The sequence below is a fragment of the Diceros bicornis genome, unplaced genomic scaffold (genome assembly GCF_020826845.1).
Source record: "Diceros bicornis minor isolate mBicDic1 unplaced genomic scaffold, mDicBic1.mat.cur d_74_multi, whole genome shotgun sequence".
Lineage (NCBI taxonomy): Eukaryota > Metazoa > Chordata > Mammalia > Perissodactyla > Rhinocerotidae > Diceros > Diceros bicornis.
In genome coordinates this window covers 621117-644590 of record NW_026690930.1, presented here as the reverse complement: position 1 = coordinate 644590, position 23474 = coordinate 621117, and the positions used below count along the sequence as shown (strand labels likewise).

The 23474-nt window shown below is 45.6% G+C and overlaps 1 long non-coding RNA gene across 1 annotated transcript in view; it reads right to left on the bottom strand.

Moving 5' to 3' along the window:
* Positions 1-18155: 18155 nt before the first annotated feature.
* Positions 18156-23474, bottom strand: part of LOC131402360 (uncharacterized) — a 227251-nt gene continuing 221932 nt past the window's right edge. The window contains exon 3 of the long non-coding RNA XR_009218586.1: positions 18156-18221. This is a non-coding gene — a long non-coding RNA (uncharacterized LOC131402360). The remainder of the gene's footprint in view (positions 18222-23474) is intronic.

Sequence of the window (23474 nt, the reverse complement as noted above, 5' to 3'; positions counted from 1 at the left end):
ATGGCTCCTGACACATAGTCGGGCCAGGGTACCAGAGACTGGGGAAGGGATAACTGGGTGGATACATGGTGAATGAGGAAGACTTAGTGAAAGTAAGGAAAACGCAGACACATTGCTTCTCAAACCGCCAGCTCCTGCGCCTCTCCCGCATGGAGAGTCCCACGTAGGGTGACCCACTGTCCCGGTCTGTCAGGGACTGAGAATTTCTGGAGCAGGGGACTTTGAGTGATAACAGCAGGGCAGTCCAGGGAAGGCTGGTCACCGCAAGGGAGGAGAGATTGCTTTCTCTTCGCCTCTCGGTAGTAGACTGAAAGGCAGCAAAACCTTTGCTTCTAATATTTATGCTAAAGAAATTGGAATTAAGGGCCCCTGGTCAAATTTCGCCCTTTGGGTTCTTAGGAAAACACTGCTTTTTTTCCTGCATTTTCCAACTCACTTGACTGAGTTATTGATGACTGCTAGAACTCAGCAGAGCCACTGAGTAAAATCACTTCTTTCCCTTTCCTTACTGTATTATTATTCATCATGCTCTTTATTCTGCGCATTTCACTTGTTCTAAAGTCTGCTTTGTCTGGAATTAATATAGCTACTCCAGTTTCTTTTACATTAGTTTTAGTGTGGCCTATCTCTCTCCATCCCTTTAGTTTTAATTTACCTGTGTTTTTATATTTAAAGAGGGTTTCTTGTAGTTGGGTCTTTTGTTATTATTACTATTCATTCTGACAGTGTTTGTCTCCCAATTCGTGTATTTAGACCATTGATGTTTACAATGATTATTGATATGTTGAATTAATATCTACTATATTTATAACTGTTTTCTAGTCATTACATTTGTTCTTTCTTTCTTTTTCTTTCTTATTCTGCCTTCTCTGGTTTTATTATTATTATTTTTTTCTGTGAGGAAGATCAGCCCTGAGCTAACATCCATGCCAATCCTCCTCTTTTTTTTTCGCTGAGGAAGACTGGCCCTGAGCTAACATCCATGCTGATCTTCCTCCACTTTACGTGGGACCCTGCCACAGCATGGCCTGACAAGCGGTGGTGCGTCAGTGCATGCCTGGGATCCGAACCTGGGCCGCCAGCAGCAGAGCGTGGGCACTTAACCGCTACGCCACAGGGCCAGCCCCTGCCTCCTCTAGTTTTAATTGAGCAGTTTATATGATTTCATCTTCTTTCCTTTCTTAGCATACCAATTATACTTCTCTAAAAAACATTTCTCACGCTTGTCCTAAAGTGTGCAGTATACATTTACAGCTAACCCAATTCCACTTCTCAGCATCACTGTATCGCTATACCAAGTACCACTTCACAAGTAGTGCAGAGAATTCCCTACTCCTCCCTCCCATCCTTGGTAACATTGCTTTCATGCATTTTGCTCATCCATGCTATAATCACCCCACCAATTGTTACTAATATTACTTGGGACAAACTGTTATATGTTAGATAAAAATATAAATTATTTTATTTTACTGTCACTTACTGCTTCTCCGATGTTCTTCCTCTCTTTATGGAGATCTGAATTCTGACCTATATCATTTCCCTTCTCTCTGAAGAATTTTTTTTAACATTTCTTGCAGAGCAGGTATACTGGCGATGAATTCCCTCAGTTTTTCTTCTTCTGAGAAAGTCTTTATTTCTCCTTCACTTTTGAAAGATAATTCCCTAGGAACTGAATTCTGGGTTGGTGGGTTTTTTTCTTTAAACATTTTACATATTACACTCCCCTTTCTTCTTGCTTGCATGGTTCTGAGGAAAAGCCCGATGTTATTTTCATCCATCCTTGCTCCTGTATACATTAGATGGGTTTTTTCTTCAGCTCTTTCAAGATTTCCTCTTCATCTTTGGTTTTCTGCACTTTGAATATGATGTGCCAAGGTGTAGAGTTTTTAGTATGTATCCTGTTTGGTGTTCTCTGAACTTTCTGGATTTGTGCTTTGGTGTCTGCCATTAAATCTGGAAAATTCCCAGCTATAATTACTTCAAGTATTCTGCTCTATTCTCTCCTTCTGTTATTCTCATTATACGGTGTCACCCTTTTGTAATTGTCCTACACTACTTGCATAACCTGTTTTGGGTTTTTTTTTTAGTTTCAATCTTTTTTCTCTTTGCTTTGCAGTCTGGGATGTTCCACTGACACACCTTCAAGTTCACTGACTCTTTCTTTGGCTGTTCCCAGTCTACCAAATCAAAGGCACTCATCATTTCTCTCACAGGGTTTCTGATTTCTAGCTTTCATTTCGATCATTTCTTAGAGTTTCCCTCCCTCTGCTGACATCACTTACCTGTGTTTGCATGCTGCCTAGTTTTTCCAGTAGAGCCCTTGACATATCAATCATTGTTATTTTAAATTCCTTGTCTGATAATTCCAAAATCTGTGTTAAACCTAAGTCTGGTTCTGATGCTGGCTTGATCTTTTCATGCTGTGTTTTTCTTGCCATTTATCATGCCTTGAGATTTTTTGTTGAAAGCTGGACATGCTGTATTAGGAAATAGGAACTGAGGTAAATAGGCCTTTAATGTGAATTTTTATGTTGATATGGTGAGGAGCTGGGCTGTGTTTAATGCTTGCTGTAGCTGTGCTGTCAGTGGCTCCAGTGTGCTCCAGTGTCCTTGCTGTTGTCTCCAGGCTCTCCAATAACTCCATAGATCAAGTCTGTACACTGTAGCTCTTCCAGCTGTAATCCACTGTCATTAACTTCACCCTGTACATGTGGTAACTTAATCATCTATAATCTGATGAGTAAATCTCTTTCCATTAGTGGACTTGTGTTCTTGAACTGTGACCTTCACAAGCATCTCAGCTTTTTCTTCACCCCCTTGGGTGAGACAGGAAGATAAGAGGGGGCTGCTGTTGGGTAATTTCTTTCCCCTCAAGTTGGGTAAGGTTCTGGTAAGTCTTTGTCCCGCAAGAGTTGCCTTTTTTTCTACATTCTTCTCTGCATCTAGTAGAGTTGCCAAGGCAGCAAACCTTTACCAGGTACTTTGGCTGATGTATTCCCCATGAGATACCCAAGAGGAACCATCATGCAGAACCACATGTGTGAGGAGGGACCATCATGGAGACACATACATGTAAGGAGGGATCGTCATACAGACACCACACACATGTGAGGAGGGACCATCATAGATATCCACATGTGTGAGGGGGGACTGTCATACAGACACACACATGTGTGAGGAGGGACCATCATGGAGACACATACATGTGAGGAGGGATTGTCTTACAGACACCACACACATGTGAGGAGGGGCCATTAGAGTTATCTACACGTGTGAGGAGGGACTGTCATACAGACACACATATGTGTGAGGAGGGACCATCATAGAGATCCACACATGTGAGTGGGGATTGTTATACAGACACACACATGTGAGGAGGGACCATCAGAGAGACACACACACGTGAGGAGGGACCATCACACAAACACACACACACACGTGAGGAGGGACCATCATAGAGATCCACACGTGTGAGAGGGGACTGTGATACAGACACACATGTGTGAGGAGGGAGCATCATAGAGATACACACATGTGAGGAGGGACCCTCATACACATCTATATGTGTGTGACTATGTGCCACGGCTCCTCCAGGCTGGAAATGCATAGAAAGGGTCTCACTGAACCTGACACAACACGTGTGTGTGAATTCGGGAGGAGCAGTCAAGATACGTTCTCAAAAACCACAAAAATGTTCAGAAAAGCATAGACATGTGGCCGTGATAAGGTACTGGTAGAGATTGTGACTAGATGAATTCAGGCCCGGCTACGTGGTCTTCAGTTTCCTGGCTTCCTCAGATGCAGTGCGGTACGCTCACTCCATCGGGCATTTGTACAGGTTGTTAATGGCAGAGGCTTTGCCCAGAGTCTGCACAGCCCCCTCCTCCTCTCCTTCAAGCCTCTGCTCAACTGTCACTTTCTCAATGAGACCAGGCCCCTCCCCAGCCCCAGGCGTGCCAGTCCTTCCTCCACCCGCCCGCCCGATGTGCTGGAGAAGCCCTCATTTGCTCCGTCCCTCCATGGTGCACCGGGACCCCGGGCGGGATAGCAGCTGCAGGAGGACGGGTCTGCAAGATTTTGCTCCAATGTGTCTTAGGGTCTTCGCCTGACGCTGCTGACGCTCGACTGTTGCTATTAAAGAGCAACTAAATTTTAAATGTATTTAAAAGATTTTCAAGGACAATTTTAAAGATGAGAACCAATCTCCTTACATGCAGACTTTGGTACTTTACGAGTCCATCGCAGGTGGAGTTGTACATGCGCAGGTTTGTGGACACAGCCGCTGTAACTATATGCACGTAGTCACATGTTAGTCAATCAATGCTCATTCCATAGCAATATTTATTTACTTCAATTTTTTCTGTCCTCATAGTTGCCTGTTTTATCTATGATTTAATGACCTATAAATGTGGAAAAGCAGAACTTAAAACTTGCAGAAGAAAATACCTTATTACCTCTATATTCAAGAATATTTTAAAATATGTTACAAAGAGTAGAACTCATGGGGAAAAAAATTTGACCACATCAAAGCTAAGAATGTGAGAATGACAAAGACACCATAGGCGCAGTGAGAAGATGAAAGACAGGACCACCTCTGAGATGTAATTTGAATACCACTGCCCTAATGTCAAGTGAAAACCACAGGACACCCCACTGTGCATTTACCTTCACAAAGACCCCACACAAAGGGCAGGAGGGAGAGGGATGTGGGTAGCAGAGATGTTCCAGGATAGAGCTGTTGCTGAGGTGGATGCCGGGACAGCTCATCCGTTTCTGCTTAAACAATACCCTCACCGAGCTTCCCCATGTCGTGGTCTATAATGACCCCAGGAAGCAACAGTGGTACAGAAGGCCTGTGATCCCGCACCGTCCCCACCTGAGAGAGTCACCTCTTTTGAGAATTCCTTGGTCAAAAAACACACAATAACAATTCTAGTTCCCTAATAAACGCCAATCCAGATTTTGTCCCTCAAAATCCTGGCTGTTTCAGTCGTGAAGAAGTGTGACTGCCACCCCCACCCAACATGGAAGGTCCTTCTTTTTCATGAGGTGGGCTTTTGGGAAAGGCTAGGAAGAGGTGGGGGAGATTGTGTGTTCTCTGTCTCTGTGTCTCTCTCTCTGTCTCTGTCTCTCTCCCTCTCTCTCTGTATTTATATATCTCTGTCTGTCTCTCACTCTCTCTCTCTATATATATATATGTCTCTCTCTCTCACTTTCTCTTTTTTCCAAACCCAGCACATACACTTCTCTCCCTTGCAATCACCACAGTTGTCCTGATTTCTTCCTTCTCTCCCTGAAATGCCCCCTTTCTAAACTTTGCACATGTTGACCTTCACGCTGCTGCATTTGAATGGATCATCTGCAAGTTTTTAAAATCCATGAACACAGGGTAGATGAAAGATGGAGTGATTCGGGAGCAGGGACTCTGATGAACCCATCAGATTGACTCTTAGCTGTAGGCAAAGGAATCTTTCTTTTTTTTTAACAATCAATCAAGAGTGAATTTAAACAGAAAGTTTACCGAAGATGCTCATTATCTCCCTTCCTCAAAACACCCCTCCTGCCATCCGATTATTGCATATCTTTCTTTGCACCCTCCTGAGCTGATTGTGTAATCCATGCCGTGGGCCCACAGTGGGCAATTCACTTTTCCTCCCCTCTGGGGAGAGTGGTAATCACTGTTTCTTGGCATGGACCATGTGATCCTTCACATGGGCACAAACAAGAGCTGGAAATGCACCATAAGCGAGTCTCTTTTATATCAAATCCAAACATTCCTGCTAAGGCTGGGATTCGACTGCCATCTTGATGACAGGGGCTTGTCACTAATGCTGTGCCAGTCCACAGGCCAGGGACGCCCAAGGCCCTGGGAAGGGCTTGCAATTGCCCATTAGTTCTGTTGAAGATTTCAAAGACTCTCAGGCCCCGGAAGAAATGTTAACAGACGCCTATCCAAGCCCCTTCATTTGCTAGGAGCAGCTGGGCAATAGGCGGGAGGGGATTTGCAAATGTGTGCACCATATCTTGGAGGCGCTAGAGGCAGACGCCTGTTCTTCCCCCCTGTTCAAAGTTGATAAGAAATTTAACTTTCCTCTCATAAACACCATCTCATCATAATCACCCCTCTACTTGAATCACACAAGTTTTAGAGCTCAAGCGGGAAACATTTTAAATCTAACCCCCTCATTTTTCAATTGGGGGAACTGAGGCCTAAAGCTTTTAAAAGGCCTGCCCAAGGAGCCGCATCAGATCACTGCTTGAGCTGAAGCCCAGCCCTGGGCACGCTCACCTCTCTGAGCCGGGGTCTGCTTTGCAGTGTTGAAAAACCAGATGGCACAGAATCATGGTAGGTGACGCAGTGAGGAGGGGAGTGCTGCCCCTCCCTTCTCCACTGATGCTGTGACAGTGTCACGGCTGGTGTGACAGCTGGTGGTGTTCCCAGCAGACACAGTGAAGACAGAGGTAAGGAAGCCGATTGACAGATTTGAAACCAAAGCACGTCATTTTTGAAAGTTAGCATGATAACAATAGCTGCCTTTTTATTGAGTGTTAACTGTGCTAAAGCTGGCTAGGTTACCTATTTATCTCACTGAGGACTTTAAACAATCCCAAATTTGGGAGTTTTATCCCCCCTTTAGAGATGAGGCCTCTGAGATGTAAGACGCACAGGTTGGGTGCAGCAATCCTACACTCTCAGCCCCTGCATTGAAGGGGTGCCCTAAGGAAACCCCATACACTAGGGGGGTGGCCCTCAGGAGGGAGGCGGGCGCCAGTCACAGGGTGTGAAACAGCGATCTCACAAATACGGAGCATTTCTCAGGAGCCTAGAGGCGCGCTCCTGCTCGAAGGAGCTGTGCAAGGGAGCAGCTTCCATCTATATTCTAATTTACAATGTATCACAGACCAATACTTGGGAAAAAGACAAGAAAAATGAATTACAAGAAAAATGAAAGATAACAAAAATAAAGATATTACAAAATATTCGCCTAATGTTTTAATCTCTGTATGTAGCCGACGGTCAGATGGCGGCACGAGCTCCCGAAGGCTGGTCCCGGCGTCCCGGGGGCTCCCGCGGGCGGAGCACAGACCCCGCGCGGCCCGCGCCGACCGCCAGCAGCGAGGGAGGCGTGTCGGAACACAGCGCCCTCTGCCTCACACAGCCCCGCTGTGAGAATTAGACAGAGAGCAGATACGGCTACTCTGAGAATCAGAAAGTAAAAGCAACACCTTAAACACGCTCTGCTCATCGCCCCTCAGTGCTGGAAGAGGATTCCCGGTTGAGCCGGGCTTTTGTTCAAGACAGCAGAGGAGCGTGTCAGCTCTCCCCCGCGGCGGCGTCCCTGTCCGTCTCCTCTCTCTCCTGACACGTGGAGATGTTTTCCCTCCAACAGAGGGCGCTCTGCTCTGCGCCGCTCTGCAGGCAGCCGGGGCGGCGCTGCGATCACAGGGGTCACAGGAAGCGGCCGACACCGCTCCCTCTGCGCGGGCGCCTGTGAGCGGACGGGAAGGGTCCTTTCGAAACGCCGGCCGCGTGCGTGAAGCCCACGCACACGACGTGGGGCGGGCCGCCGTCGAGGGTCCTCACGTCTGTCCTCGCGGAACACGGCGCGGGGCTGCCGGCCGCGCGCGAGCCGCGAGCTTCGTCCTCGCGGAGGGAAGCGGAGAACTGCGGCGGCGGCGCTGCCGTGACCACGCTGAGAACACAACCCCTCTCGGGGGTCCCGGCTGAATCCTCGGGGGGCAGTTCATCACCCGCCACGACCCCTGACAGAGCCCATTAGATGCTCCGCGAAAGCTTTAACTGTCTGCGGTTTCGGGAACAATTTCTGTGTCCTTCCCGGGGTCTTGGTGCTCGACTGAAGAGCTGGGTTTCACGTTTTTGGTTTGCCAGGACAGCTGGGTTAAGAAAGCATCTATCCTTTGGTATGGCCCCTACGCCTGAATTTTAAAAGGCTGCTGTAGGTGAGAATCTTTAAAAACTAAGACACACCCAGCTATCGAGTATCATTGCATTCTGGTGAGAGCAGCGTAGCTCAGGAAGAGGCCTCTCAACGTCTCTAAAATTTAAAAAGTACACACATCATTTTTAAAAATCCAACGTTGATTAATTCCTGACACTCTAACATTGCTCCCACATGCGAGATTTGACTTATGGCAAGAGAGAGCCAGTTTGCACCAACGGTTTTTCTCTCGGGTCTGGCTGACTCCATTTCCAGGAGTGGTCCAGTCGCCTCCAGGCTGGTACCCAGGCTTCCCCAGCAGGGATATGAGAACAAAACTCTGCTCACAAAGAGGTCAGACTCCTCAGGGGAAAAGAGGTGCTTCTGAATAAGGCAATACTTGTCGGGAAAAGCAAATGCTTACCTGACATAAAGACACAGTGAGAGTGGGCGGTGAGTCCTGGACCCAGTGTCTGCGGCCACCAATGTCACAGTTGTCATGTCACACTGCCAATCCTCAGGAGGCCCTACAGATAAGCCCTGATAAAGGAAGGTCCGGAAAATAAAGACAAATAGCAAGGACATTCATAAGAAGGAAACGGTCTTGACTATTTTTGCCCTTTTCCTGTGTGGGGACTGGAAAGCTCATGACCCCCATCACGTCCTGCTGGACTGGTAGAGAGCAGTGCTGCCCACCTGCGGAATGCAGCCTTGTGCTCGGAGAGACGTGGAGATGGGAGTGCACATGCGCGTCCTTTCCCACGCAGTTTCTAGGAAGGCTGTGAGAGTCCGCAGGGATTCACAAATTCTCTTAAAGTAGTGAATGTTTCAAGATGCCCCAAGTCCTGAGCGTTGGGTTTGCATCATCTCACCGACAGGTGCAGCCAGTTCTTAGAAAAACAGTGGCCCTTGTGGCTTCTACACTGAATGGAAGACGCTGTTTTGAAGGATTTAAATAAACGAGCATTTCTTCGGATATTATATTCACACCTATATGCATATATTTGCATATATTTACAGGTGTATGTATTTTATGTACATATATTCAAATTTATTTAGAAGTACATATATATTTACATCATCCTTATTCCTTATGGTTTTGTTTATTAAAAAATATACTTTCTCCATCTTAAGAGCGTTTGTCATTGTGTGGCTCTCCCAATCCAATGTGGTCTACCTGGCAACTTTGTGATGAACTGAATGTGAAAATTCGAGAGAACCCCTTGAGAAAACAGTGCTTTTTAAACATTGCTCTACTTCCAGTTTTTTAATGCTGCACATTTTTCAAATGCACAAGCATTTCAGTAGCACAAGGAAAGTCTCTAAATATAAATGAGAAAACCTGAGAAACCATCCATTTTTTTGCTCACTTTCCTTTAAATTCTAAAAATACACACTCAGAAACATGAAAATTGATATTTGAGGTAACTGGACCAACTAATTGTGATTCTTTACTAATTCAAGTGACGACAACTTTAAGCAATCTTTCTTATTTATTAAAAATTATATCATACAAGTTCCTCTGACTTCATTTTGGAAAGGTTTGTGAAGACACAAATTACAGAAAGAGGAGAGGTAGAGCCAAGAGCTCTGTTTCCGAAATCCTGGGACCTGGCCTTGTCACAGTGATCAGGGGATGAGCGAGGTGTGGGCACCGCACAGCACACAGCCCCAGGCCATCCCTCCCGTCAGCCACGCCTGGGCAGGGAGGGCACGGAAGATGCTTCCAAGGAGCCCCCCAGGTGGAGCCACATTGGGGCACAGACAGTGGGGCTCCCCGAGACCACAGGTGGTCCTGAGAGGGATGTCAGGCACAGCTCCTGGGTGCGGGCAGGTGAGGCGCCTGGAGACACATGAGGCCCTGGAGGGTCCACGTATCTGAGCCAAGGTCCAGCCCCAGGCCCTGGTCACGGGGTTCTGCAGACTGTTCTTGCTCAAAGGAAGACACTGGCTCAGCTTGCACTGTGCCCCTTCAGCTCACCTACATGTCTGCGCTCACCCGGGACGGGACGCCCGCTGCTCCGCGGCCGCGCTCACCCGGGACGGGACTCATCTGCTGCTCCCGCTCATACTGAAACCGCGGGGGTGTACAGGATGCTGACTGAAGCCCTGTTTCTGGACACGGCCTTAGTCGTCTATTCTCGAGTCCTGCGCTGTCCCTGGAGCCTCCTCTGATGATGGAGGAGCCGTGGGCTGTCCTTTCATGAGATCCCCCCAACAGAATCTCGATGACTTACTGACCCTCCTTCCTGAGCTAGGGAGCCCGGGGCGGGGGGAACCCGCGGGATTTACGCTCTCCTTGACAACTTTCTGCCTTTCTCCTTGCCCCCAGCCTGATCGTCCCATCCTAGCCGGGAGCAGGAGTAGGGGGAGCACGGTGTGCTGGGCAAGCTCACACCTCAGTGGAGGAGCACGGGGCCATCTCGCTCGCGGAGATGTAGCAGGTGTGGGGTTGAAGGGACAGGCCCGACGTGTGCTAGGAATGGGGTAAACGGAACCAGCAGAGCTCTCCCCACATCCAGAACGGTTAGAAAATGCTCCCCACGCATATTTGTGAAACTAATCCGCCCAACGTGTGGCTCACATCAGTGGCAAAGGCAAGTGTTAGGCCGACGAGAAGTGTTAATGATGTTAACACTCAGTGGCTCTGCACACGGCCCGGGTTGTGTCACCGTGGCCGAGGACGTCCCTTGGGACACAGACAAGTCTCCACCTCAGCTTGCTCACTCTCCGTCGTGACCCGACAATCATTGAGCCTTCTAAAGTCCAGCTCCTCCTCCGGGAGATGGCGATAGAAGCCGTCTCTTCCTTTGAGAGCTGTGGCGAAGACTGAGTAAGAAAATACACGGGACGCACGTGCTGTGCTTTCTGGCGAGCAGTGAGCACTCAGGAAATGCTCTCAGCCCCGCTGTGAGCTGTGCTTCTCCTGCAGGGCCAGGCCCTTCCACTCCTGGGCCTCCCATTGCAGCAGGTGAGGCGCATGGCAGCACACTGTCCGGCTATGATGCTGGGCTGTTAGCCAGGGGAAGCAGACCTATCTGGTCCTAATCTCATTGGTGTGCACATTACAGTATACACCATGTGTGATGGTTAATTTTATGTGTCAGCTTGACTAGGCCACAGTACCCAGTTATTTGGTCAAACATCAGTCTAGATGTTTTTCTCAAGGTATTTTTTAGATGTGATTAACATTGGAATTGGTAGACTTTGAGTAAAGCAGACCCTCCATAATGTGGGTGGGCCTCATCCAATCAGTTGAAGACCTTAAGAGAAAACAACTGAGGTTCCCCAAGAAGAAGGAATTCTGCCTCCTGACAGCCTTTGGACTCGAGCTGCAACATCAACTCTTCTTGGGTCTTGGATTGCCAGCCCCATGATGGTGTGAGCCCACTCCTTAAATTCAATCTCTCTGTCTCTCCCTCCCTCCTACTGGTTCTGTTTCTCTGGAGAACGGACTAATACACCATATAAGTTAGTTTTGACCATATTACAATCTTCCGTTTTCTGCTACCATCCCATGCATAGGCCATTCAGTCGTTCCCTCAATGAGTATTTATCAAGAACCTCTTATTAGGTGTCTACCTGCCAGGTGCCAATGCTCCTTACAGGTCAGGGAAGATTAGCAGCGCAGTACACAGACCTCAGGCACACGAAAGCAGTCAAGAGTAACTGTTATCATTATATAAAACACAACATGTAACACCCACCCCTCATAGTACAAATCATTAATTATTTTTCAGTGGATGGAACGATAGTACATAACTTCATTGGAATCTTGATTATTTATCCAAATTGTGACAATACCTTAATTTTTTCAGTTCACCTGCTCTGGTAACAAGCTTCCTGACACACGTAATCGATTTCCGGTTTACGTTCTCCATGTGTTGCAGCTACTTAGGAAACTAGAGAAATCTGACAATTTGCTCTAGATTTTGTCATCTCTCACTCACGCTCGGCACTAGAAGGAGCCCAGGCCTCCTCTCCTATGTCTTCAGCTGCCATGGGGCGTCCTCCTGACTCATCTGACAGGATGACGCCTTGGAAATTCACTCCAGAGTTTCATCAGTCTCCCTCTGGTCCAGCGATCTGGATCAGGGGCTGGAGGGTAAGCAGAAAAATAGAAATTAAGTGGTGCTTGGCATCATATCTTACACCTCGGCTTCTGGAGGCGAAGTTCCCACACAAAATAGTAGTCATTGTGTGAAGGTCTTACACCGGCTGTTTGAACTGACACTTTCTTGGAGTCGTTTCAGACAATGCAAAAAGAAACCAACAAACACGCTTCCCTGTTGTTCCATTACTTGTCATGATGTCAATCAGCTTTCTAAATAAAACCCTCTGATCCCTAATTGGTGATGCCAAACTTTATTACAGGTGGCACCAGTGTGCCCGAGGGCTCTCATTCCTTAAGACCAGTAGCCAGTTGGTGACATTTTTCTTCCATTTAGTTAAATAGCACCACCCTTTACAGAAAGTCCGTATTGGGAGGCGTCTTAGGTCTTATCAGCAATTTCACAGGGCCACGGGTCATGATGATAGATATTTCCGTCATCACCACTGCATCCTCTTAAGGAAGGAATCTGAGGTGCACACAAAACTCTGAATACTCTGGGTCCATTCGCAATGATTTGCCATTCTATGGATATGTCAGAAGAAAGTGCAGAAATGTTTAGCTCAGAAACCACCTCCCCATGTTTGCACTCACTGTGCTTGGTTATGGCAGGTAACGAATTAATGTTCCTTGGATGAATGAATGAATGAGTGAATGAGTGAATAAATTGTTTCAGAGGTACAGATTGCCTTTAAATAGCTAGCAATGCACATTCAAATTATTTTTTAGGTAAGACTTTCTTTCCAAAATTTAAAAATTATATATGTACATAGACACATACAAATATATATTTACATATATGATACAAATATATATTCACACCCTGTAGGTAGCACAATCGGGAAATCAGTAATTCAGCTTCTATAACTGGATGACAAAACTCCCCACTTCCCCACCATGTCCATGACAGGCATGTTAGTTGGCATCCTGAGAATGCAGTTGTGTATGTCGTTGCTTTAGTACATAAATTCTGAGAGAAGAGAGAGAGAGTCTATTCTATTCTGTACATTGTCCCTCACACTGTTTAAAGCATTCATGAAGAAAAGCAATGACGAATACCCCTGCCAAGTCATTCTTTAGGAAAATCCCTTGTTGCTGATCATGAAATCTTGAAATAATACCCACATAAGTGTTTCCATTCCAGAATAATGGGATTCGGAAAAATTAACATCCTTTTCCACTAAGTCGGATTTGAATGTAATGTAATTTGTGATCACCAAGGAAGAAAACAAGACAAAGGTAATTAATTATATTATGTACGTGGAGAAAAAGTTTGAGGGGAAGTATTTATGATGATTTTCACGTGTATTGAAATATCAGAAGTAAACGAGAGCTGTTTGTGCTGACAGCTGTTTCACGTTAAATTAATTCCAACTCAGAATATTAAATTTTAAATCCTCTATAAAAGAATGTTATACACAAGAAGGTTATATACTCTGCATTATTCCATAGAGCGTAATGGGACTGGAATTTGACCTAAGGCCTGTGTCTGTAGACAGTCTGCTCAGCCACCCACGAGCGACACTAGCGTATCAGGCCGTCCCGTGGGGTCAGGGACAATGTATTCAATTTTTGCTAACATCCATCACTGTGTCAGATTCTGTGCCGTATTCTCTGTTGTGTTTGGGAAAGGAAGGTATAAGGGAATATTGACTACAGATATAGATGTGGCTGTGGGGTGAGGGGAGATGAGCAGTGATGATGACTGTGAATCTCTGGGCTCCCGAATAAAACACTGACTCTAGGCTATTTCACCCAGTGGTAGGTGAAGGCTTGGAATTAGGCTAACAGGTGTAATGGTGTGGATGTTTTTAAATTCCGTATCAATTAGAAGATAAATGTGATTTAACTTTATGGGATCCTGGGCTCTGGAACAATTCATTTTCCCTAATGATGATTCCGGATTGATTCATTTCCCATATTTGTTAATATCTAAATTTATATTCCTCTTCTGGATAAAGTTCACCTAAAAACCTCCTAAAGATTATACAGTTAAGGCCAAGTAAGAACTAAAGCTGAGAGATTTAGAGAGAAATCTGTATTAAGGTCCCTTGAGAGAACCAATGTAAGTTAAAAATTAAGCAAATCGCCCAAGAGAAAGGTGTGGGATGGGAATATCATACTGTTCTTTTCATTTCAGATCACATTTTTAAATCCAAATTAGAATACACATCACCCAAAATTAATTGAAATAAACATATTGTGGTGGCAAATTAAATGCTGATCCTTCATCATTTACATTTTTGACATATTCCTCATGTAGGCTAGGTAGAGTGAAGGGTAATTTCAAGTTCCTGCCTGCCTCCGTCTGCCTTTCTCATTAGGAAAGGAAGCCCTGGGGAGGAGGCCAGATGGTTGGGTCTGATTTCATCTCTCTGCTGTGCTTATCTAAGAGTGAGCTCTCTTGGACATCATGATACAGTCCACTCTTGTAATTTCACAGCTCCTTTGTGGATGTCACCATTACTATAAATTAGGGTTATGAAAACAGAACTTGTGCATCAAAGGTGGTTCCTCACACAGGGCCTTCCCAATGTGCATGAGAGAGTGGTCTCCTTAGTGTGGGGCTGGGGTAGAAATGCCTGTGTAGCTGACCCCACATGGAATGCCGGCTTCCCTTCAGTCCATGGGTCTTACAGTTAAATTTTAAGTAAAACATGTAGACTATTTTACAGTGAAATTCAAGAGCCAATGGAACCGTGGGTTCTTGGCGACTGAATGGAAGTTGGAGGAGGACAAGTGGAGGACAGAAGCGAGCTGACTCCCAGATTTACATCCGAGCACAGAGGCGGATGCTGAAGACCCGCTGAGCTGGGAAATGATGGAGAAGGAACACAGCTGTTTAACAGTTTTGGGCTTGTTCTTTTTGAAGTCCTGCATGTCATCCAAAGGGAGCAGTATTGAGACCTTTGCAAATGAGTCTGGAACTCAGTAGAGAGTCTTGAGCTGAAGTTATGCAGGAGTTATCTGCATATGGATGGCCACTAAAGCAGTGAGATTCTCAGGGAGATGTGGACGGTGGAGGAGGAGGCCAAACACAGACCTCCTAGAGGATGGCAACATTTGATGGGCGGGCAGAGGAAACACATACATACACACAACACTCACATCTGCCAAGAAGCCTGGAAAAGAACAGGTAGAGAAGGAGGAAATCTCGGAGAGAACAGTAACTCCAACACCAAGAAGAAGATCCAGGTCGACTCCCAGACACTCCCCTGAGGTCCAGATGCTGACGCCGGAAAGACCCAGCGAACAGAGTTTCCAGAGCAACAGTGGCAGAAATAGTGATGCAGATTTGAGTGAGGGGTGAGAGGAGCTGAGAGGAGAGTAGATGACTCTTTCAAGCATTTGGGTTGTGAAAAGGATGGGGCAAAAGTAGTGTGAGAGGAATACAAAATAGAGGGAAGTTTTCTGTTTTCACAAAGATGGGGCTAGAAACGATTTTATGGGGTGATAAGTAGATATCAATAGAGATGGAGGAGCTGAACATGCGGGAAGAGGACACGAGCAATAGCCTCCGAGGACACGAGGGACTCGTCCTGCACCTTTCCTCACGTGCCCTCACGTGCCCTCACGCACAGGCATTCATCCAGTCGGCCAGCACTGACTGAGGGGCAGACACTGTTCTCAGGGAGGGCTCAGTAAAGCAGATCCACCTCACTTCACGCCTTCACGGAGCTGAACTACTGGGGGGGCGGGATTAGACGCACACAGAGGAGTAAACACGTCTCCCACTGGAGCCAGGAGGAGGGTCGGAAGGACAGATGGTTTGTTCCACTTGGCAGCGTGGAATCGTTAAAAATGGGGAAAGAGTAATGAATGTTTAGAGCACATACCAGCCGACTGAAGCAGATAAGACTCATGATTATATCACCTCTCGGGGAAAAGAGGGAACAGAGCAAGGACGGGTGACAGGTCTTGCAAGCAGCATCGGGGCTGAAGGGTCCCACCTGAAACAGTAGCATCATTTCTGACCAAGCTTCTCGTGCTTTTGAGCGTCCAGACCCTTCTCTTCAGGACCCAGTTGTCTTGTCTTGTGTGAGACGTCAGGGGCAGCGCCAGAAGGACGAGGGCAGCCTCTCCATGTGTGTTTGTGGTCTGTCTGCAGAGCTGCCCTCTGGTAAGACCGTTTGACCTCCTGGCCAATGCGGAAGAGACGACTGAAGTTCCTGCACAGGCTCAGCTCTGTCTGTTTCCTCTTTGGTCTAGAAATAAGAAGCCCAAATTCAACACCCAGACACAGAAAGCCATGGAATTGGAAATGGCTTTTGTGGCAGAGTCTTGACCAGCCCCACATGGACTGAGGGGACATAAATGCTCCAACCCTGTCCTCGGCAACAGCCAGGGCATTTGGTTTTTTCCCTCTGAGAAAATGGCCCCATGTAGGTAAGAAAGGAAAGTTGATTTAGTGTCAATGTCAGGAGAAAGCAAAGGGCACAGGCAGAGCATCTGGAACGCTTTGGGAGTTATCCTGGACAAGCTCCTGCCCTGTTCATGTTCAGCAGGACTGTGCTTTCCTTTCATTTTTCTGTTTCTAGAAGCCACAGAACAGTCGGTTACGGGGATGACATCCCCACAGTCATTTAGGATGCTCTTCTCGTGAAGAAACACTCAACCTGCACTTGGTGGGGATTAAGGTTATTTTAGAATGAAGATGATAGTGTTGCTTAGATTATAAAGAGATAATATTCAAAATCTAATTTAATTTTAATGGAAATTGTATAGTATAAATTATATTGGACAGTGCTATGAATCCATATGAGGCTACAAAGTTGTATCCTTAAATATTCAAGTATGTTTATCACAGCATATTTATCATTAGTCTTAACTTTTAGAAAGCTTATTCTGCAATGGAATTTTGGAGGAAAATAGAGGATGGAAAGAAAAAGGAGAGTGAAATGTTCACTCAGAATTTCTAATTAGGTTTTGGAAGATGGTGGCAGAGCGGAACTCTCACGGTTCACTAACTTCACAGCCTTAGGAAAGTCACCAATGTTCCTGAACACCTGATGCTTCGTAAGAAAGAGGAAAACCAAACAGTGTCATAAATCACTTACTTCGTAAGTGGTCTTAGAAATTAGAAATCATGTGTAAAATCATCTAAGTCACTGCCCAGCACAGGGAGGGGTCCAGGACATGACATTGCTATAATTATTGTTATACATTCTTCCTGAGAGTCATAGGTTGGAAGTGAGAAGGATTACCAGGACACTAGGTAAGCGACTTAAGATGTACAAAAGGTCTGTGCACAGGGGATCTGTGCAGAGAGGAACCCGGTGGTAACAGTGAGCAGTGAGGCTGGCTGCGAAGGCGCCGTCTGATCGGCTTACATCATGTGGAAAAGGTGTTTGCACTTGACCCGCAGCCCTGTAATCTCCTCTGTTGTCCTGCGGGCCCCAGCATCTAATGATCCTGAGCACCAACTCTTCACCTCGGGCAGCAGGAGCTCTCATCTGATGAAAGGCCCCGTACCAGCCTCCTGTGCCCGCTGTTAGGAGTATTCTGTAGCTCTTAACAATGTGAATCTTTGACAGAGATCAGCAAACAGTAGTTACGCAAATCCTCTTAATGCACATTAGAGAAGCATTTCAAAAACCAAATAAACTGCACTAATCAGAAATCTCGTGTCAAAACCACGTGCCAGAAGCCTTCCAGAATACAAAATCTCGTAAAAATATCAGGAGCATCTTAAGAAACAAAACAGAATATAGGTCTGGTTATTCCTCCAACTATAGCTAGAACACCATAATCTATTTTAAATGAAAATCTAAAAATAGAGGTTATTTCTCTCTGGGAATTCCACTTATTTACAATTAATCAAAGCAAAGCAAAAATGGTCAGATCATTATCCTCATTATCCTCTTTATAGCATGTATGCAGAATCAAATGCAAGCCCATGGGGGAATCTGTAAATATGATATTGGTTAGAAAGCTCTTGCCAAAATGCCTTACTTGAGAAACATGGCAGACTTACTTCCATTTGCCTAAACTCATTTGTAAATAATTAGAATAAAATAGCATTTTTCTTCTTAAAGCTCAGGGCCTAAAGTCTTAGATAAAAGTTCGCTGCCAGCTAATGTGGGGAAAAGGTTTCGGATGTTGACATCACACTTCCTTGGTGCTGGTTTGCGGGCACCTGGAGGCTGGAGGCTGCAGGTTGGAGACTGAGGCTGAGGCTAGGGGCTAGAGGCTGAGACTGGAGGCTGAGATTGCATGCTCAAGGCTGGAGGCAAGAGGCTGGGTACCGGATGTTGGAGGCTGAGGCCGAGTCTGGAGACTGAAGGCTGAGTCTGGAGGCTGGAGGCTGAGGCTGGAGGCAGAGGGATGGAGGCTGAAGGTAGCATTGTGGCTCTGGAAAACACAAACACAGTGGAATATATTGTCCTGAGCCTCCACTTTCCTGATTGTAAAGGAGGACAACAGGCGGGAAAACCATCAGACACCTTTCAGGGGAGGCTGGCCGGGATGTAAATTAGGCCCTATAAATCTGGCAACATGTGGAGGAGTGAGGGCAAGCCTGATCCTGAGCAGATGAGTTGGTGGACACCATGCAAGGGGACTTGGCCCCTTTGCCTAGAGTCCCATCCCCCCCGACCATGATATCTCAAGTTAAACCCAGCTGAGCTCTACTGAGCGCCCACAGGTGCTCCGTGCTGCAGGGCTGGGGCTCCTGGCTGAGCCTGAGATGGAACAAGGTGACACTGAATGTCACATGAGGTGGTTATGTTGAAAACAAGCTGTGGGATTCTAGAAATGCAGATGATGGAAAAGAACATTCTGCTCTGAGAAAGTGTCAGAAAGGTCGAGAGAAGGGATGGCATTTAAACAGGCTCTTGAAAAGTGCAGATATTTGCCAGGGGTCAGGTTGCTCCCTAAGCCTCGAGTGCAGAGGAGCATTCCTGGCAGACGACACAGCACGAGAGGAGAGTGGGCTCTGTGTGCTGGGTGCACAGGAAACTACTCGGGGTGATTAGAACAAAGAGGGACCACGAGCAGCTCCGGAAGTGAAAGTGGAAACACGATCTGGTGGTCCATTTGGGGGGTCTGTGTGCTAAAGACTCTGACTTCTTTCTCCCTGTGAGTAATGGAAAGATGTCAGCATCTTTTAACCTGAGACTTGGCAGGAAGAGCCCCTTTCCTGGTCTCATTCACTAATCACTGGGGGCTGAGCCAGAACACACAGCCCTGCACCCTCTCTCGAGGACGCCCCTGAAAACATCCCTGAAGAAATGGAAGTAAAATGATCACCCATAAACAAAATGATCAGAAATAGTAAAATGATCACAAGCTGATGAGAAAATAAACGTCCACAACTTTCTACCTGTGCATCAGAAACACCCAGTTAAAATGTGGAAAAACTCTCTGGGGTTAACAACACAGATGAAATCCAGGAAAGAGGGGTCATCACACTAAACAGTGATAACAAACAGGCTGGTTAATTGGGAAGAAAGATTGCTACCCCATGACCCTCACCCAACTAACTAATTAGAAATGAATTTAAAAGATTCATCTAAAAAAGAAGTTAATAATGGAGTAATAGCACAATAGAAAAATGTAAGTGAATATTCTCAAGCTATGGAGTGTGGACCCTTGAGGTTACCTGAGACCCTTACGGGGGGATCCTAGAGAGCAAGCTATTTTCATAATAACACTGAAACATATGTTATGGGTTGAATTGTGTCCCCGCAAGATTCATATCTTGAAGTCCTAATCCCCCGTACGTCAGAATGTGCCCTTATTGAAACAGGGTCCTTGCAGATGTAAGGAATAAAGATGAAATCACTAGGGTGGCTCTAGTTGAATATGACCGGTGTCCTTCTAGAAGGGGGAGGTTTGGACACGGGCACACACACGGGGAGAACGCCACGTGAAGAAGAAAGCAGAGCTGGAGAGATCCAAGCCAAGGAATGTCAGAGACGCCACAAACCGCCAGAAGCAGGAGGGAGGACTGGGCAGATCTCCCTCATGGCCCCAGAAGGCACCGACCCTGCCCACACCTTGATCTCGGACTTCTGGCCTCCAGAACTCGAGGAGTCAATTTTCTGTTTTTTGAGCCGCCCGGGGTGGTGCTCTGTTAGAGCCGCCCTAGAAATGCCCACAATGGACATTGTGGCTCCTTGTCGCTCTGTTCTCTCACGAGTGTCCCGTGGAGTTGACCAGACGTCATGTGACACATGAGAACAGCATCTCTCTGAGACTAAGGGAATGCGCCCTTGTATATTCCTTGTGTTGTCTAGAATATTTTAGGTTTAGACTATAAATATGTATGCTTTCAAAAGTATACTCAGTTTTTTTTTCTCCTTCTACAGATGTGTTTGGACCCAGCGCCATCAAAGAAAATCTTTTGTGTAAATGCTTCATGACAAACAAAAGTGGTGCTGAAACACTCAAAGCGTTACGTAACTGTTGTGAATCTCATCATTTGTCCTGGAACTACAGTGCTGGGAATCCTACAGGCGCCAGAGGATAAATCAGGATGATGGCCCCAAGCTTGCGGGTAGCCACTGCAGTATTCCATCAGGAACTTGCAGCTGGACACAACGCCAGTCTGACTTCAGAATGTCTCTGATCAAGCAGTGAAACTATTAATTTTACCAAATCTCGACCTTTGAGTGTGCATCTTTTTAATATTTTCTTTGTCAAAATGGGAAGCAGGCAGGAAGTGCTTCTGTTGCATCCAGAAATATGAGGATAGTCTTGAAGAAAAGCATATGCGCCATCGGTGGAGCTGTCAGGAAGACCAGCTGCATCCTTGTCATGGGATCCCGCGCTTACTGGAGAGAGTGACTGACGGTCAGACTCTGATCCGTCAGTCTGGGGAACTGGGCAGACATCTCAGCAGTGAGCAGATGAACCTGTTCTTGCAAGGACAGCAACTGCCAGTTTTTGTTGCCATGATACCATCTGAGCGTCCATGTGAAAATAAGAACTTTGGAGATCTTGTATCTGCCGCTGTGAGCCCGCCAGCTGCCAGTCCACAGGAGTTTTCTGTTAGCAGTGGTGACGTTGACAAAAGTGATGCTTATGTATTGTTTAATGAAAAGCGTCAGCATTTGGAACACCTGTATATAACTCAAAGAAACCGACACTTTCCAAATGACAATGCATGATGCTATATAAAATGATGCAGAGGTGGGCCGGCCCCGTGGCTTAGCGGTTGGGTGTGCGCGCTCCGCTACTGGCAGCCCGGGTTCAGATCGCGGGCACGCAGCAACGCACCGCTTCTCCAGCCATGCTGAGGCCGCGTCCCACATACAGCAACTAGAAGGATGTGCAACTATGACACACAACTATCTACTGGGGCTTTGGGGGAAAGAAAAAGAGGAGGATTGGCAATAGATGTTAGCTCAGAGCCAGTCTTCCTCAGCAAAAAGAGGAGGATTAGCACGGATGTTAGCTCAGGGCTGATCTTCTTCACAAAAAAATAAATAAATAAAATGATGCAGAGGCAAAAGATCCATTTACAGGGTGCGATGGGTCAATGGATGCTGATGTAAAACAACACAAGGCTTCCACACATGTGGTATCAGAGTCCACATCGCAACTCCCCTTTAAGAAGCTACCACCGTGGCATAGTGTCAAAGAACTGCCACACTTCTCTGGAGAGGCTGTGAAAAACCCTCCCTTTTCTAACTACGTATCTGACAACACTGGATCTGCTTTGTATACTGCAACCAAAACATCATATCAACACAGATTCAACCCGGGAGTAGCTAGCTGCCTTCCCTTAAGCCACACGTTAGATTTTCAAAAATGTAAAGTAACACCAACTCTTGTCAGTAAAAATTGTTTGGCTGGAAAATTATATTTATTTTTTTATTAAATGTTATTTATGTTAACATTTGATCAGTATATTATTGTATATTTTTAATTTTTTTATTGAGGTAACATTGGTTTATAACATTATATAAATTTCAGATGTACATCATATTTTGATTTCTGCATAGACTACATCATGTTCTCCACCCAAAGACTAGTTACCATCCATCACCACACACATGTGCCCTGTCACCCGTTTCACGCTCCTCCCTCTCCTCTTCCCCATTTTTACTGAATTAATAAAAATATTTTAAAATCTCTTCAGTTTTAATTTCTAATAGGGTTAATATCAATAGACGTAACCGACTTTATCAACTCATTTCATTTTCCTGCGACAGAGTAATTTATTCATATCTTTTTTTTTCCCTCAACTTTTAAAACGTACACCTTGAAAAGACCACAAAAATAAAAAATAAAAAGAAATATAGGCCTAGCCCTGGAGTTAATATTTTCAACCCCAGGATAAATTTTATTTTGTATTTAAATTAAACATACAAACTTAATATCAAATGATGTATCTTGAACCAAATTTCTGTATAAGTGAATTTCACTGGACTCCTGATATGGTGATCTGCTATTTTGCAACTTGACCACCACACGTGAGCAGGACGGTCCCAGGCCTGTCAAGGCCGGGTCAAAGCAGATGTCACTGCTGTATACTTTCACACCCAGGACGGGCATGGCTAATCAACGATGATTTTCCCCAAAAAGAATTTCCATCCCCTGGAAGATTTGTTTTGTTTTTCTTTAGTTGCATTATTTTGTCACAACAACTGTTCTCATCCTGAGGAAATCATTCAAATTCTGTGTTCCATTTCAATTTTTAATAAAGTAAACTGAACAAAAGTTGACCACTGAAGAAATAAAACACATAGTTGTAAGATTAATAGATTCTTCTCATTCCTACTTCCCTCTCCTGGGACCCAAAATCAATCCCTGAACCCCAAAAGACAGACAAACCAACAAATAGCGTCTTTTTCTCTTAAGCTTCTCTCTCGCTCTTTCCCTCTGTCCCTCTCTCTCTCTCTCTCTCTCTCCACCCTCCTCAGTCTCTCTCTCTCTATTTCTCTCTCTCTGTCTATGACTCTGTCTCTCTCTTTCCCTAAACCCCCACCCATCTCCTCTCATTGTAAGAGAGTGTATTTATCTTCAACCAAAATTTCCAGACAACTTTACTCAGTTCTAAGAAACCCAGATATGGAAAACTTGCTCTTCCTTACAGATGTAGAAAAGCAACTTTTATGAGATTTTCAGCTCCTTAGTACACCATTTCAAATTCTTGGCTTTTGTTCGTGGAAATTATAGGAAATATTTTCCCACATGTTGTAAATTATCATCAAAGATCTCAGTCAAATTTTATTTTTATCTTCATAATCAAACTAGAAAAAAAAAGGAAACCTACAACCCCCTGTCAATCATAAAGCATTGCAGATAAAATATTCCTTGGGGGCCTGGCCCATGCACCATCTAACCATGTTGGAAAAACCAGATCTGTCTTCTAGCCTACGTTTTACTCTCCATAATTTCCTGTCATGAAATTAACACAGCCCTTTCAATCCCCTTGGCAAAAAAATGTGTTTTTCCTGGGTAAGGGTCTGATTTAG